This window comes from Phyllostomus hastatus, unplaced genomic scaffold, assembly GCF_019186645.2.
Source record: "Phyllostomus hastatus isolate PE091 unplaced genomic scaffold, TTU_PhHast_1.1 phas_contig_312, whole genome shotgun sequence".
Taxonomy (NCBI): Eukaryota; Metazoa; Chordata; class Mammalia; order Chiroptera; family Phyllostomidae; genus Phyllostomus; species Phyllostomus hastatus.
Genome location: NW_025333849.1, coordinates 1694842 through 1713639, shown reverse-complemented (window position 1 = coordinate 1713639; position 18798 = coordinate 1694842). Strand labels below are relative to the sequence as shown.

Genomic DNA, 18798 nt, shown 5'->3' with positions numbered 1-18798 from the left:
GTTGTCCACTTTCACCACTTCTATTCAACATAGTATTGGAAGTTTTAGCCACAACGATCAGACAAGAAAAAGAAATAAAAGGCATCCACATCGGAAAGGAGGAAACAAAACTGTCACTGTTTGCAGATGACATGATAGTGTACATAGAAAATCCTACAGACTAGGCCAAAAAGCTGCTTGAGCTAATAAATGAATTTGGCAAAACAGTGGAACAAAGTCAATATCCAGAAATCAAAAGCACTTTTGTATACCAACAATGAAACAGCAGAAGCAGAAATCAAGAAAAAAATCTCATTTGAAATAGCAACAAGAAAAAAAACATATCTAGGAATAAACCTAACCAAGGAGGTGAAAGACCTGTATTCAGAAAACTACACAACACTGAGGAAAGAAATCAAGGAAGACACAAACAAATGGAAACATATACTGTGTTCATGGATTGGAAGAATTAACATCATCAAAATGTCCAAACTACACAAAGCAATTTACAGATTCAATACAATACCTATTAAAGTACCAATGGCATATTTCACAGACATAGAACAAACACTTCAAAAATTTATATGGAACCATAATCAACCCCGAATAGCTGCTACAATTTTGAGAAAGAAGAGTAAAGTAAGAGGGACCACAATACCTGATACCAAACAGTATCACAAGGCCACTATAATCAAAACAGCCTGGTAATAGGCACATAAAAATAGGCACATGGACCAATGGAACAGAACAGAGAGCCCAGAAATAAACCCAAGTGTCTATGGTCAACTAATATTTGACAAAGGAGGCAGCAACGTAAAATGGAGTAAAAATAGCCTCTTCAACAAATGGTGTTGGGAGAACTGGACAGCTACATGCAAAAAAATGAAATTAGAGCATCAACTTACACCTTACACAAAAATAAATTCAAGGTGGATAAAAGATTTAAACATAAGCCGTGAAACCATTAAAGTCCTAGAGGAGAACATAGCTAGGAAAATCTCAGATACTTCACACAGCAATATTTTCACTGATATGTCCCCTAGAGCAAGGGACATAAAGGAAAGAATAAACAAATGGGATCTCACCAAAATAAAAAGCTCTGCACAGCTAAAGAAAACAGTATTAAAATAAAAAGAGAACCAACCATATGGGAAAACATATTTGCCAATGAGACCTCAGACAAGGGTTTAATCTCCAAAATATATAAAGAACTTACATGACTCCACTCTGAGAAGACAAGTAACCCAATTAAAAAATGGGCAAAGGACTTGAACAGACACTTCTCCAAGGTGGACATACAGAGGGCCCAGAGACACATGAAAAGATGTTCAGTATCACTAGCTATCAGAGAGATGCAAATTAAAACTATAATGACATACCACTTTACACCAGTCAGAATGGCCATCATAAACAAAGCAACAAACAAGTGTTGGAGACGTTGTGGAGAAAATGGAACCCTAGTGCACTGTGGGTGGGAGTGAGAACTGGTACAACCACTATGGAAAACAGTATGGAATTTTCTCAGAAAACTCAAAATGGATCTGCCTTTTGACCCTGCAATTCCACTGCTGGGATTCTATCCTAAGAACCCTGAAACACCAATCCAAAAGAACCTATGCACCCCAATGTTCATAACAGCACAATTTGTAATAGCCAAGTGCTGGAAGCAACCTAGGTGTCCATCAGGAAATGAATGGATAAAAAAACTATGGTACGTTTACACAATGGAATTCTATGCAGCAGAAAGAAAGAAGGAGCTCCTACCCTTTGCAACAGCATGGATGGAACTGGAAAGCATTATGCTAAGCAAAATAAGCCAGGCGGCTTACAAATACAAATACCACATGATCTCACCTTTAACAGGAACCTAATCAACAAAACAAACAAACAAGCAAAATATAACCAGAGACACTGAAATAGAGGACAGGTGACCAGAGGGGAGAGGGGAGGGAATTTCAGGGAAAAGGGGAAGGGTTTGTAGGAAGAAGTATAAAGGACACATGGACAAAAACTAGGGTGGGATGGAAATGGGAAGGAGGAGGGGAGGGCTTGTGGGGTGGGCTGGGATGGGAGTAAAAGACAGAAAACTGTATTTGAACAACAATTAAAATAAAATTAAATTAAAAAGAAAAAAGCTTTGGAAGTGTCTGTGCTCTTCCATCCATTAATCCACTTCTAGGAATTTAGTATGAGGAGATAATCAGACTAACTGTGTATTATGAGGAAATAATACACAATGACTGACATATTTACAATATCAATGCATATTTACAATAGTAAAAAACTAATGATCTAAATCTCTAAAGGGAATTAATTAAATAAATTGTAATATAGCCCTATAAAGGAACATAATGAACCATTCTTCTCATTTTAGAGAAAATGATTCAGTGACCTGGAAAAATGATTGTAAATTTCAGACTACAAAATACTATGTATGACTGTAATTTCCTTTTATACAGACAAATATATAAATATACAACCAAAAACTGGAAGGCTAAATACCACATTGTTAACAATAGATTTCTCCATGTAATGCTATGTCTTATTTTCTTAACTATATATATTTTTCCATTATTTTCCGAATTTCCCATAATAACCATGTATTATTTTTTATAATGAAGTGGTCTTGTGGTTTGCACCCTAAACACCCATTCCACCTAAGTTGATCAGGGAAAACTCACACCACTTGTCAGTGACTGTACTCTAACCAAAATGTTACAAGGAGTTACAAGAAGACATCTGGAATGGGAGCTTCCAGGACAGGTTTCCTGGAGAGCTTTCCATGCTCCTGAGAAGGAAAGTGGAAGAAATGTTGCTCTTCTGAATATGATCAGATCTAGATTAATTCATTTATTTATTATTCAATACACACTTACCTGAACACCTACTATGCAGTTCTTAGGCCATCTCTAAATATGGAGATTATGTTTATTTCCTGGAGTCCTAAAATAGTAACTTCAACAGTTAAATCCAAAAATCTAAATTATCATCCATCTTCCACTTTGTTCTTCACAGGTAAGAGAATTTGTTGGATAAATGGTGGTACTGTATAAGAAAAGAAAACAAACTTACCGTAACAAAAAAGCTAGGTTACACAAAACAAAACAAAACAAAATAAAAAAAGACAAGGCAGCTTCAGACCATCACTGCCCTATAACATATTATGTACAATACTAGAAAAGGTAAGAGGAATATGAAAGTCTGGAAGGAAGGTTAAGAGTTCTATGACTCTCATGCTAACTTTAAGGCTATGAAAGAAACACATGAATCTCTCATTTCAATGCAACTAAGAATATACTAAATCTAACAGAAGTTGCTACAATCACAGAGGAATTTTAAGTGCCAAGTGAAAATCTTTTTTTCAAAAGCAATTACACAATTCCCTTTTAAAACACCATCCTAAAATTGGGATGACCTGGGGGCTGGCCACCATTATGAATTACTATACAGCTTTGTAATATATAATGCCCTCAGGGATCACTGGGGTACGTATAGTTCCTTGTCCCTACACTAAATGGCCCCAGGTGGCTATATGGTTTTATTTGACATTTATTGGTTCATGTTGTAATCTGGAAAAATGCTAAGAAAATAGAAAGCATCCATAGTTACTAGTATTTTTCAAAAATTAATTTTTCAAAGGTAACATGGACATGTTATAAATCACCTTAAATACTAAACAATTCATTCCTGATTCATTTCTATAAAAACATATCAAATACACTAAGGTTATTAGAGGAAGTAAATAGCTTCCTCCTCAAGAGGCTTTCTTAATCTACTGAAATAAAAATGATGATGATTAAATAATAATTATTATAGCAGCTAACACTTATACAGTACTTATTCTACACCAAGGACAATTACATGAAATTGAGAAATGAAGGTTGAATATAAACAGTAACTTGTTTGTTTTTATTCATATCAAAAGCAAATTTTTCAGGAACCTCAACCTAACATCTTGGGTCTTTCCTAAAGGAAGAACTATCACTGTATTCTGAGCACTTTCATTCTTCATTTATGTCCACTCTGCTTACTTCCTCTCTCAAGACTCTCCAACAACCTGGTCTCATGCCACATCATCAGCATCAACAGTCTCATTCTAAGATTCTCAGTAGGCCTTCCAACTGTCAGAGACAATCTCTCTGTCCGCTGTTCCTATTTAACACATCCCAGGTTTACCCACCCAAACTTTTGTAAGGAAACCACAGACAATGTCTGCCTCTGCCAAAGGATAAAGAAAGCAAAATGTTTTCCACACGTTTAAAAGGAATTCCATTTGTCAAATCAATCTGATGATGCTGGATGAATTGAACATTTCCATCTCACCACCTTACCACCCACTATTTAATATGAAATTGCATAATATCCAAAATGGAAACCATTCAAATTTCCTTCAAGGAGCTAAACTGGAAATTTTTCCTTTTTGTTGACAACTAAAAGTCAGACAGTTCTAAACAAGAACTGCATATCTGTGTGTGTGTGTTTGCTGAATATGAATGCATTTCTATTTCTCTTGTCATATAAAAATTCTAGGTAGATATCCAAGATAATGGGTCTTTATATTCCTTTGTCCTATAAAAATTCAAGATATATTCCCAAGATAAGTATCTCAGATAAGATTTTCTTTTTACTATTGCTAGTAGTAAAATCAGGTTTACTACTAGTTGATAAGGTTTCCCCATTTTTCCCAAATTCAATTCATAACTTCTCTCAAGAGCTCTGAAATTTCTCAGTTGCAGAGATTCATGTTCCCAGTTACTAAAAATCTGTGTACTGGAACAGGGATATATGACATAAAAGTAAAATGTTTGGCATTTAATATTAATGAATGGGATAAGAGTTGTTTCTTTTTATGTAAAAACATTCTTGCTTTCTCCAAAACATAGGCTAATGTTTCAGCAAGAAAGACTAATTTGTAAAGTATGATTTTATTTACAACTTCACACTCCAAGTTGAGCATGTCTTTTTTTACATACGTAAGTTGTGTCTTTGCTAAGGCCATATATAGGAGAAAACTCAACTTTCCATTGCTGTTGTAATAACCATTTGTTCCAGCAGATCTTAAACAGCTTTAAATAAGATGTTGATGTATTTTATTTATCTGTCCACATACTTGAAACCCAGTGGACCATTTCAAAGCTGTGACTTTATCTTAGCATGCAATGATAATGAACTCCATTAGCAAGTTATACTCTCATACAGGTACCTGTGGTTGTGTGTTCTACATAAATTTCCTTTTACATGTTCTCATAACAGGTAACACAGCACTTAGCATGTGGTTCCTGATATCCTACATTATGAAGCTCTTGCCATGACACATATTTCCTATGCCTTCCACCTTGATTAAAGTTTGTTGATAACTTGCATCCAGTGCTTCTATCTGACCAGTCCTACAGCACTGCACTTTTTCTCATTTCCAATCACACTCCTCTTTCCTCACAGTTTTCTGCTGCTCCAAGTTTTATTTCATGTCAGTTTCATTTCAATCTATGGTTTCTCCTTCTATATTTTATTAGTGTGTCTCCACAGTTTCTCAGAAAAACTACAGGGGGTTCAGCATTTCATTTTTTAATTTTCTGAATCGGTAAAATGCCCACTGAGATAAATGCTCAGAAGTATATATAACTCACACATAGCACTATCTGTCTCCTGCCATTGAAGTATACATAAATTAACAGGCACAGTTATTCCTCAGTGTCTGTTGGGGAATGACTAGGTCAGGAACCCTCACAGATACAGAAATCACAAATGTTCAAGTCCCTTATATAAAATGGCTCAGTATTTGCATATAACCTTTATCTGCATATAAGCTATAGCAGGGTACATCTACACCTCAATCACTACATGATGATTCAGCAAAGGGCTCAGCACAAAACTTCAAAATTTCAGTGGTTTGCTTTGTGTGGGGGTAACTACAGCTCAGTCCAAGAGGTCCAAGAGGATACTCTGGGAAATGATATTTCCCAGACATTCCTTACAAACAAAATATATTGTGAAACTGTAGAAAACTAAAGGCAAAGGAGAAATCCTAAATAAAGACAGTCACAATGTTCTGAATGAAACGGCTGACTCAGAATGCTAACCCAGCAAAAATATTTTTTAAAAAGAAGCAGCAATAAAAACATTATCAGGCAGATTGTAAAAGTAAGAGAGGTCACCAATAAACCAACAGAGAAAAATTCTAAGAAAAGTTCTTCAGGTAGAGGAAAAGTATCCCAGGGGAAAGGTGGAAGTAGAAGAGGTAATAAAAAACCAAGGGGAAAAAACAATTGTTCTAAAGGAATTCAATTGTTCTGAAGTCTTTATTTTGCCCAAGAGAAGACAAAAGGTAATTTCAGACTTTTATAAATTAAATATGTATGTTGCAATTACTAGGATAACCATTAAAAGAACAGACATGCAGTATGTAAATTTTGAAACAAACAGAAATAAATGTGGAATCCCTTTTTCAAAATCACCAATCAAAAGAAATGTAAGAAATTTTGGAGAGAAAATGGAATACAAACTAGTTGGAACTAAAAGAAGAAAGAAAATAAAAGGCAGACTTAAATCCAACTATATACTGGTCACATTAAATGTAAATGACTAAATGATCTAGCTAAAAAAAAAAGACGATCAGGTCAAACTTTTAAAATTCAAAAGTAGAGTGTTTATCAGAGTGAAAACTAAAAATTAAGGATAAAGAAAGGCTGAATATGACTACAATCAATAACAAACAGAAAGAAAGAAATCATTAAAAAGCTGATATAGCTATTTCTATTAAATAAAATTGGCTTTCAATAAAATCATTCCCAGAGAGAATCACTACACAATGACAAAATCTGTATCACCAGAATGCTATAATAATTTTCAATTTGTATGCCAAAAAATACAGTATTTTACTAGATAAAGCAAACATTGACAAAACTCCAAAAAGAAATGAAATAGTTCCACAATCAAAACAAGTGGGATGTAATTAAAGTATTTACAGCTGTATAGGTGTATATTTTTTAAAAGCCTTCAAAATTAATGTGCTCTAAACTTATACCGAATACAAAATTAATAAAACTATATAATTCCTAGAAGAAACCACAGGGAAAAAGCTTCATGAAACTGGTTTTAGTAAAGAATTCTTCTTAATATATGACATTAAAAGTTGAGGTAACAAAAGAAAGAAAAAGAAACCAGACTTCATAAAAATTAAAAACTTTTGTTCATCAAAGGGCATTATCAAGAGAGTTAAAAGACAAAACAAAAAATAAGAAAAAAGTATTTGTTTTTTTGTTTTTTTGTTTTGATTTTCTTTTAATCATTCTTCAAGTACAGTCTTCTCCCATTTGCTCACATTCCAGCCCACCCACCCAACCCTCCCTACTTCCCTCCCATTACCCCCCACCCCCAGTTTTTGTCCATGTGTCCTTTACACTTCTTCCTGCAAACCCTTCCCCTTTTCCCTGAAATTCCCTCCCCTCTCCCCTCTGGTCACCTGTCCTCTATTTCAGTGTCTCTGGTTATACTTTGCTTGTTTGTTTGTTTTGTTGTTTAGGTTCCTGTTAAAGGTGAGATCATGTGGTATTTGTCTTTCACGGCCTGGCTTATTTTGCTTAGCATAATGCTTTCCGGCTTGATCCATGCTGTTGCAAAGGGTAGGAGCTCCTTCTTTCTTTCTGCTGCATAGAATTCCATTATGTAAATGTACCATATTTTTTTTATCCATTCATTTCCTGATGGGCACCTAGGTTGATTCCAGCATGTAGCTATTGTAAATTGTGCTGTTATGAACATCAGGATGCATAGGTTCTTTTGGATTGGTGTTTTAGTGTTCTTAGGATATAGTCCCAGAAGTGGAATTGCAGGGTCAAAAGGCAGATCCATTTTGAGTTATCTGAGGAAGTTGCATACTGCTGTTCATAGCGGTTGACCCAATCTGCAGTCCCACCAACAGTGTACTAGGGTCCCCTTTTCTCCACAACCTCTCCAACACTTGTTGTTTGTTGCTTTGTTTATGATGGCCATTCTGACTGGTGTGAGGTGGTATCTCATTGTGATTTTAATTTGCATCTCTCTGATAGCTAGCAATATTGAACATCGTTTCATGCGTCTTTGCATTTTCTGTATGTCCTCATTGGAGAAGTGTCTGTTCAATTCCTTTGCCCATTTTTTAATTGGGTTACTTGTCTTCTTAGAGTAGAGTCCTGTGAGTTCTTCATATATTTTAGAGATTAAACCCTTGTCTGAGGTATCATTGGCAAATATGTTTTCCCATACAGTTGGTTCTCTTTTTATTTTGATACTGTTTTCTTTAGCTGTGCAAAAGCTTTTTATTTTGATGAGGTCCCATTTGTTTATTCTTTCCTTTATGTCCCTTGCTCTAGGAGACATGTCAGTAAAGAAGTTTCTGCGTGAAATATCTGAGATTTTCCTCCCTACGTTCTCTTCTAGGACTTTAATGGTGTCACGGTTTATATTTAAGTCTTTTATCCACCTTGAATTTATTTTTGTATAAGGTGTAAGTTGGTGCTCTAATTTCATTTTTTTGCATGTAGCTGTCCAGTTCTCCCAACACCATTTGTTGAAGAGGCTATTTTTATTCCATTTTATGTTGCTGCTTCCTCTGTCAAATATTAATTGACCGTAGAGACTTGGGTTTATTTCTGGGCTCTCTGTTCTGTTCCATTGGTCCATGTGCCTGTTTTTATGCCAGTACCAGGGTGTTTTCATTACAGTGGCCTTGTAGTATAGTTTAGTGTCAAGTATTGTGGTCCCTCCTACTTTACTCTTCTTTCTCAAAATTGTAACAGCTATTCGGGGTTGTTTATGGTTCCATGAAAATTTTTGAAGTGTTTGTTCTATGTGAAATAAGGCATTAGTACTTTAATGGGTATTGCGTTGAATGTGTAAATTGCTTTGGGTAGTATGGACATTTTGATTATATTAATTCTTCCAATCCATGAACACGGTATATGTTTCCATTTGTTTGTGTCTTCCTTGATTTCTCTCCTCAGTGTTATGTAGTTTTCTGAATATAGGTCTTTTACATCTTTGGTTAGGTTCATTCCTAGGTACTTTATTTTTCTTTTTGCTATTTCAAATGGGATTTTTTTCTTGATTTCTGCTTCTGCTGTTTCATTGTTGGTGTACAGAAATGCCTTTGATTTCTGGATATTGACTTTGTATCCTGCTATTTTGCCAAATTAATTTATTAGGTCAAGCAGTTTTTCAGTGGAGTCTATAGGATTTTCTATGTACACTATCATGTCATCTGCAAACAGTGACAGTTTTGTTTCCTCCTTTCCGATGTGGATTCCTTTTATTTCTTTTTCTTGTCTGATCACTGTGGCTAAAACTTCCAGTACTATATTGAATAGAAGTGGTGAAAGTGGACATCCTTGTTTTGTTCCTGATCTTAGTGGAAAAGATTTTAATTTTTGCCCATTGAATATGATGTTGGCTGTAAGTCTCTCATATATGGCCTTTATTATGTTGAAGAATGATCCCCCTATTCCCACTTTGCTGAGTGTTTTTATCATAAATGGGTGCTGTACCTTATCAAATGCTTTTTCTGCATCAATTGATATGATCATGTGGTTTTTGTCTTTGCTTTTGTTTATGTGATGTATTACAATTACTGATTTGTGAATATTGTACCATCCTTGCATCCCTGGAATGAATCGCACTTGGTCATGGTGTATGATCTTCTTAATGTACTGTTGGATGCGGTTTGCCAGTATCTTGTTCAGGATTTTAGCGTCAATGTTCATCAGTGATATTGGCCTGAAGTTTCCTTTCTTTGTTGTGTCTTTATCTGGTTTTGGGATTAGGATGATGTTGGCCTCATAAAAAAAGTTTGGGAGTCTTCCATCCTTTTGGATTTGTTTTAAATATTCTGTGAAGGACAGGGATTAGCTCTTCCTTAAATGCTTTGTAGAATTCTCCTGTGAAACCATCTGGTCCAGGGCTTTTGTGTGTTGGGAGTTTTTTGATTACTGCTTCAATTTCTTTTGTTGTTATTGGTTTGTTCAGGCTTTCTGCTTCTTTTTTATTGAGTTTTGGAAGATTATATTTTTCTAGAAATTTGTCTATTTCATCTAGGTTTTCAAATTTCTTGGCATACAGTTCTTCATAGTAATTTCTTACAATCCTTTGTATTTCTGTAGTATCTGTTGTAATCTCTCCTCTTTCATTTCTGATTGTGTTTATTTGGGTTTTCTCTCTTTTTTTCTTGATCAGTCTGCTTAAAGGCTTGTCGATTTTGTTTATCTTTTAAAAGAACCAGCTCTTGGATTCATTGATCTTTAGAATTGTGCTTTTAGTCTCTATGTTATTTAATTCTGCTCTGATCTTGGTTATTTCCTTCCTTCTGCTTGCTCTGGGCTGTCTTTGTTGTTGTTCCTCGAGTTCTTGTAGATGTAGGGTTAGGTTGTTTGTTTGGAATGTTTCTAACTTTTTTAGGTGGGCCTGTATTACTATGAACTTCCCTCTCAGGACTGCCTTGGCTGTGTCCCATAAGTTTTGGGTTGTTGTGAGTTCGTTTTCATTTGTTTCCAGAAACCTTTTGATTTCTTCCCTAATATCATTCTTGACCCATTCATTGTTTAAAAGCATGCTATACAATCTCCATGATTTTGTGCGTTTTGGGTTTTTCCCTTGGGGTTGGTTTCTAACTTCAGTCCCTTGTGATCCGAGAAAATGCTTGGTACGATTTCAATTTTTTTGAAATTGTTGAGGCTTGTTTTGTGTCCTATCATGTGGTCTAGCTTTGAAAATATTCCATGTACATTTGAAAAAAATGTGTATTTAGCTTCTTTGGGATGGAGGGTTCTGTATATATCAGTAAAGCCCATTTCATCTAGGGTATTGTTCAATGCTGCAATATATTTGTTCATATTTTGTTTGGAAGATCTGTCCATTTTTGATAGTGGGGTGTTAAAATCCCCCACAATAATTGTGTTGCTGTCAATATCTTTCTTGAAGTCCTGTAAGATTTTCTTTATGTATTTGGGTGCTCCTATGTTGGGTGCATATATATTTACAATATTTATGTCTTCTTGTTGGATTCTTCCCTTCAGTATTATAAAATGACCTTCTGGGTCTCTCTTTATGGTCCTTTTTTGGAAGTCTACTTTGTCAGATATGAGTATTGCTACCCCGGCTTTTTTTTCCTGTCCATTTGCTTGGAAAACTTTTTTCTAGTCCTTCGCTTTCAGCCTGTACAGATCTTTTATCTTGAGGTAGGTCTCTTGTAGGCAGTATATGTGTGGGTCATGTTTTCTTATCCAATCAGCTATTCTATGTCTTTTGATTGGAGCATTTAATCCATTTACATTTAACGTTATTATTGATAGGTACTTATTCATTGCCTTTTATGTACGTTTGTTACTCTCTCACTCTCTCTTTTCCTTTCTTTCCTTAAAGCATTCCCTTTAGCATCTCTTGCAGAGCTGGTATAGTGGAGGTGTATTCTTTTAGACTTATTTTGTCTCAGAAGCTTCTTATTTGGCCTTCTCTCTTGATTGAGAGCCTTGCTGGGTAAAGTAGCCTTGGTTGCAGGCCTCTGGTTCTCATTACTTGGATTATTTCTTGCCATTCTCTTCTGGCTTGGAGTGTTTCCATTGAGAAGTCAGCTGTTAGCCTTATTCCCTTGTATGTTACTTCCTGTTTCTCCCTCGCTGCCTTTAAGATTCTCTTTGTCTTGAAATTTTGCCATTTTAATTATGGTGTGTCTTGAGGTGGGTCTCTTTGGGTTCCTCTTGATTGGGACTCTCTGTGTTTCCTGGATTTGTGTGACTTTTTCTCACCTCAAATTAGGGAAGTTTTCCATCATTATTTTTTCAAATAGGTTTTCTATCCCTTGTTCTTCTTCTTCTCCTTCTGGTATCCCTATTATAGGGATATTATTACGTTTCATATTGTCTTGCATTTCTCTTAATCCCTCTTCATTCTCTCTGTGCCTCTTTTCCTTTTCTTGCTCTTTCTGGGTGTTTTCTTCTACTTTGTCCTCTAGCTTGCTGATCCGGTCTTCTGCTTCATCGATCCTGCTTTTCATTCCTTCTACTGTGTTCTTCAGTTCAGAAATTGTATTCTTCATTTCCTCTTAGCCCTTGTTGAGAGTTTCTATTTCCTTTTTTATGCTGATGTAGTTTTCAGTGAGTCCATTGTAGTTTCCCTGTAGTTTCTGGTAGCTCATTGTGAGCTCATTGAGCTTCCTGACAATCATTGTTTTGAACTCAATATCTGATAGTTGAATTGCCTCTATTTCATTTAGCATTCGTTTTGAGGCTTCCTCCTTCCCTTTCATTTGGGGATTGTTTCTTTGTCTTCCCATTGTTTGTGAGACTCTTTTTGTTAGCCTCAGCTTCTTATATTGATCTTTTCTGGCTCCCTGGATTTATGTTGTGAACTTCTTTAGTAGAATAGCAGTGAGTTTCAGTGGTGCTGTTTCCTTGATCTCCCAAGCTCACTGTTCTTGGGCTGTCATTTAAGTTGGCTTTGTGTTTGCCTTTGGGTTTTGATTGTTTTTGAGTCTTTCTTTGGTGGTTCCTTCTCACCAGCTGGTTAAATGAGGGTCCCTCTGTGCACCACCTCCTATATTTTGTTGTGCTGGTGAGGGCAGGTTGTGTTGAAGCTGGTTCTTCCATGTGTATAAGGTTTAAAGAATTCTTGTTCAGTTGTTTGTATTGGGTACTGTCTCTACTGTTTAGTTGTATTTCCAGATAGGTCCTGGGTTGACGTTTGTGTGGTTACTACTCCCTCCTTCACCTTCTTCTGTTGTTATCTGTTAGTGGTTCCTTTGTTGTTGGGTTTCCTCTTCCAGTGGGTATCCTGGTGTTCACCACCTCCACCTATTCTTTTTAGTCTTGTTGCGGCACTCTTCTTAGGGTCTGGTCTTTCGGTTCTGTCACAATCCTCGGTCCCCTATTTTCAAAAATGCTGAAGTATGTTGGTTGCTTGCCTCTCTACTCCATAGATCGGTCAGAATTTTCTCCCCTGAGCAGAGGGAAGCCAAATCTGCTCCTTCCTACTCCGACGCCATTTTAGCCCCCAGAAAAAAGTATTTGGAAAGCATATATCTGATGAGTTAATATGCAAAATATATAAAGAACTCCTACATAAAGACTCAACAACAAAAAAACAAACATTAAAAAATATGCAAAGAACTTGAAATAGACATTACCCCAACAAGAGATAGAAATGGCCAATAAGCACATGTAAAGATGTTCAACATCACTAATCATTGTAGAAATGGAAATTAAAACCACAATGAGATACAATTTCATACCCATTACAATGGCTATTATCAAAACAAACAAACCAACAAAACAGGAAATAAGAGTGCTGGTGAAGCTCAGGTTCCATTTCTAGTCAGGGCAAATCTGGGTTATGAGCTGGGTCCCCAATTGGGGGCATTCGAGAGGCAACTAATACATGTTTCTCTCCCTCTCTACTTCCCTTCTCCTCTCTCCAAAAACAGATAAATAAAATCTTTAAAAAAAGTGCTGGTGAAGCTATAGAGAAATTAGAACGCTTGGGCATTGCTGTTGGGAATATAAAATGGTGCAGCCACTGTGGAAAACAGTATGATTGTTTTTTTAAACATAGAATTATCATATGATCCAGCAATTTCACCTTTGGGTATATATCCAAAAGAACTGAAAGCAGGGATTGGAACATGTATACCCACTTTCACAACAGCATTATTCACAGTAGCCAAAAGGTAGAAATAATCCAAATGTCCATCAACAGATGAATGAACACACAATGTGTGATACATACACACAATGGAATAGTACTCAGTGGTTAAAAGGAATATTACCCATATTGTCATATGCTACAACATGGATGAAACTTAAAGACATTAGGCTAAGTGTAAGCCAAACAAAAAACAAATATTGTGTGATTCCACTCATATGACATACCTAGAGGAGTCAAATTCATAGAGACAGAAAGAATGGTGATCGCCAGGGGCAGGGGGCAGGTAGAAGGGGTAATGGAGAGTTATTGTTTAATGGGTTAACATTATTTATGCTAAAATAGCATAAAGGAAAAAGATTACTACTTTGGAGAAAAGTTTAAAATCCTATATGAATCTCTGTTAAAATTAAATCATTCATAAATACGAAAGACCTTATATAAAAAATATGTTGAGATCTTTATCAATACTACTAAAGTACAAATTATAGGGCAAAATATAACTAAAAGATTATCAGACTTTAATTGTTGTATCAATGAAAATCATTTGTAATACTAGTAATACAAAGGAAAATAATAATTGTTGACAAGTTGTAGAGAAATTGGAATACTCATGCATTGCTGGTGAGAAAATACAATGCTGCAGCCACTGTGGAAAACAGTTTAGTAGTTCCTCAAAAAGGTAAACATATGACCCGGCAATTCTATGCCTAGGTATACATACCCAAGACAATCAAAAATAAGTATTCAAACAAAAACTTGTACATGTGTTCATAACAGCATGATTCTTAATAGCCAAAAAGTGTAAGTAACCTAAATATTCATCATATGGTTTATATCATATGTAACCACAAAACCAGTTCAAACTGGCTTTATCCTGTTTATAACATAATACTGAGAGGATCCTTCAGGGACAACAGAACAAAATGTTGTCATGCAGGTAAGGCATGCACAGAGGAGAGAACTTTGACCTTCAATAATACCTGGAACCAAAGTTTTGTAAGCTCTCCTCCCCAACTCTGCCCCCACTTCACCTGACACAGAGCCAAAAAGCTGGTACTTGACCAGAACTCCATCAACCAGAATTCTTTCTGAAGCAAAGGGTGCATTGTCCCAGAAGATCCATTGCTGAAGCCCTCCAGTTAAAATCCAGCCCACCAGTGCTTCCATATACTAACTTGTCCTTCTCTAACCCCTTAAATTCTACCCCAAAACTTTGTTGGGCAGGAGAGGCTATGTGTGGCAGATTTGAGCGTTGCCTCCTGGCTCTTCACTGGTACACCTCTCAATAAACCCTTTTCTTTTCTCAAAAGCCACTGTCATAGTATTGGCTTCTATAAACATCAGGCAGGGAGCCCTTGCTCCATAACATATACCATGGACTGTTATTTAGCCATAAAATGGAATGAAACACTGATACATGCTACAATATGGCTGAACCTTGAAACCATGCTAAGGAAAAGCACTCAGACACAAAAAAAGCCACATACCGCGTGACTCAATTTATATAAAATGTCAGAATAGGCAAATCCATAGGAACAGAGGCAGATTAAAGGTTACCAGGGTAGAGTGAAGGGTAAGGAAGAACAAAAAGGGGGAGATGGGGAGGAACTGATTAAGGACTAAGGGGTTTCTTTTTGGGGTAGGGAAAATGTTCTGGAATTGGAATAATGGTTATACAACAATGTGAATACACCATGCTACTGAATTTAAAAACTTTAAAATGATTAAAATGGTGGTTTAAGTTATTCACATAACTTAGCTTCAGCTTCAATAAATAAATGCCTAGTCATATAAAATTCTGCCATTAAAATGAACTCAATATTATGTAACATTATTACTACAGAAGCATGAATCACCATCTACTGAACTCAAAATGATTCTAAATGAGTAATGATGATATTCCACATTACTATTCATGCCTTACAGCTGTACCCCGGGTGAAATATATGAAAAGAGCAGGTAAGAAACTTTCAGCAAGTTTCTTCTGATCTCCTGGAGACCATCAGCAATAAGACCAGAACTGAAACAGGTAGTGGAAAAATACATGTTAAACCAAATGTGAAAAACTTGAAGGAGAATAAAGAAAGTGGTAAGGGGAACAGCATGCGCTCAAGCCTGAGGCAAGAGAACCTATCAGTAGACAAAGCAGAGATTAATAAAACATATCGTGACTGTTTTTATAATCTTGCCAAAATCAGGGATTACTCTTCTAGGTGAACCCTATATTGACTTTTTAAAAAATATATTTTATTGATTATGCTATTACAGCTGTCCCATTTTCCCCCTTCACTCCCCTCCACCCTGCCCACCCCCTCCCAATCCCATTCTCCCCCTTTAGTTCATGTTCATGTGTCATAAGTTCTTTAGCTTCTACATTTCCCATACTATCCCTGCCCTCCCCCTATTTTCTCCCTACTGTCTATACTACTCATTCTCTGTACCTTCTCCCCCTCTCTCCTCCTCCCACTCTCCTGTTGCTAACCCTCCATGTGATCTCCATTTCTGTGGTTCTGTTCCTGTTCTATTTGCCTGCCCAGTTTGCCTTTGTTTTAGGTATGGTTGTTAATAACTGTGAGTATGATGTCTTTTTTTAATGTTCATATTTTTTATCTTCTTTTTCTTAGATAAGTCCCTTTAACATTTCATATAATAAGGGCCTGGTGATGATTAATTCCTTTAACTTGGCCTTATCTGAGAAGCACTTTATCTGCCCTTCCATTCTAAATGAAAGCTTAGCTGGATAAAGCAATCTTGGATGTAGGTCCTTGCCTTTCATGACTTGGAATACTTCTTTCCAGCCCCTTCTTGCCTGCAAGGTCTCTTTTGAGAAATCAGCTCACAGTCTCATGGGAATTCCTTTGTAGGTAACTGTCCCCTTTTCTCTTGCTACTTCTAAGATTCTCTCCTTATCTTTAATCTTGGGTAATATAATGATGTGCCTTGGCGTGTTCCTTCTTGGATCCAACCTCTCTGGGACTCTCTGAGCTTCCTGGACTTCCTGGAAGTCTATTTCCCTTGCCAGATTGGGGAAGTTCTCCTTTATTATTTGTTCAAACAACTTTTCCACTTGTTGCTCTTCCTCTGCTCTTTCTGGTATCCCTATAATTCGGATGTTGGAATGTTTAAAGATGTCCTGGAGGTTCCTAAGCCTCTCCTCATTTTTTTGAATTCTTATTTCTTCATTGTTTTCTGTTTGGTTGTTTCTTTCTTCCTTCTGGTCCATTCCATTGATTTGAAACCCAGTTTTCTTTCCATCACTATTGGTTCCGTGTGCATTTTTCTTCATCTCACTTAGCGTAGCCTTCATTTTTTCAGCTAATTTGTGACCAAAATCAACCAATTCTGTGAGCATCCTGATCACCAGGATGCAGTGCTTTGAACTGCATCTGATAGGCTGGCTATCTCTCGGTGGCTTAAAAGTACAGACTGTAGAGCTTCCAATTCTGTTCAAGCCACCTTTTTCCCCCCCTTTGGTCTAGTCGCGCCTGTTATGTATGAGAGGTGGAGCCTTAGGTGTTCACCAGGGCGGGGCAACCCAGTCACTGGGTTGTGACGTTGGATGTGGGGGTGGGGTCAAGGAGGGAACAATGGTGCCTGCTCTGCTCTCTCTAGGACTTCAGTCCCCTCTGCCGCTTCCCACAAACAGATTGGGGTCTTCTGGTGCTGGCTCCCAGGCAAGTGGGCTTGTGTTCTTTCTAGGACTCTGTGGGTCTCCCCAAGGAGCTTTCCTGTGAGGCTGATTCTCCCAGCACCTCAACCCCCACAGGTGTTTTCAATCAGTGCTTTTAGGCTTTATTTCCCAGCACTATGTCCCTGGGTTGTGAGGTCTGTGTTGCTGCCCCTTTTCGCCTAGTTTATCTGCAGTCGAATGTGTGACTGTGGACAGCCAGCTGCCTTGCACACCTCACTGGGTCTGCTCGTTGCCTCCCACGCCCAGGGTCTTCCACCGGGTCCGCCAACTGCCACCTGCGCCCTGTGTGCCGGCATCTGCCAGCCACCCCTTTTTCCTGCCAAGAGCCCTCGACCCCTCTCCGTAGGCCTCCGACTCCCCCCCTCGTACTAGTCTGGATGAATGATTGTCAGACTTCCATACAGTTCCTTTCTCTCTGTTCTGGTTGTTTTTTTGTTTCTAAATTTTTGTTGTCCTTAGTTTTGGTTGTGCGAGGAGGCACAGTGTGTCTACCTATGCCTCCATCTTGGCCAGAAATCTATTGACTTCTTAATAATGAAGAAAAACATTTTAGGGCATCTCAAGATAGAGAACAACTGAAGTATCACCTTATCACCTTGGTACTTTCATATTTTGACCTCACCCTTTTTATCCCTCCACTAGTGACATTCTTTTCTTTGTTTCTTTCATCTTTATTTTAGTCTCAAGACTTTTAGGAATCCTACTCTTTTAGGATGACCTAATATGCACATCCTCCAGTAAACCTCTGTTGGCATGTTTGGGCAACTGCTTCACATGCAGCAGAGATTAACTCTTCTATTACCTCTTCTGGCTGTAGTAACATTTAATCATCTCCACAACTTTATTTTAGAGTCAGGCTCAGTAGGTAGGCTCTCTGTAGTTTGCAATAAAACATTAAGACATCAACATTTGTCTAGAGAGATTTAACAAAGGAATTTGCCATCTATTACAACTATCTTCTGTTATATATAATGTATCCTTAGAAAGAGGAGTACACAGATCAGACAGGGGTTTATTAATGAACCACAGACCATAATAAAACTTCTTGGTTTTCACTTAAAAAAAAAGTGGCATGAATGGTAAGTGTTAAGGGGAACTTCAGCTGTATGACCAAGGCTGTCACCTTGCTTAGGCAAGCAATAAAGAAACTTGAATGAACTTTATAAAATGAGGTAAGATTGGACTTTATTCTAAGAGTAATGAGAAACCACTAGAGAATTTTTATAACAAAAAGTGATATCGTCAGATTTGTGTTTTAGAAAAATAACAAAGAAACTGTGTAGATAATGGACTAGAGGGGAAACAGGAAGACCACGCCCCAAGATGAAAGACCATCTTCTAATAATCAAGATCTAATCTAGTAGCATAAAGGAATGAAGAAAAGTGCCCAGATATGAGAGAAAAGTAAGAGGTAGAGTACACATATTTATTGCCTGAACATGGTAAAAAAGAAATAGGGA

At 37.0% G+C, this 18798-nt stretch overlaps 1 protein-coding gene across 2 annotated transcripts in view; it reads right to left on the bottom strand.

The window, feature by feature from the left end:
* FANCC (FA complementation group C) overlaps positions 1-18798 on the bottom strand; it is a 306859-nt gene that overhangs the window by 260574 nt on the left and 27487 nt on the right. Inside the window, exon 2 of one of the 2 annotated variants that reach the window (XM_045839834.1) lies at positions 2856-3024. The exons of the other annotated variant lie outside the window; for it this stretch is intronic. The gene's annotated coding sequence lies outside the window, so the exon portion shown is untranslated. The remainder of the gene's footprint in view (positions 1-2855; positions 3025-18798) is intronic. 2 annotated transcript variants of the gene reach the window in all.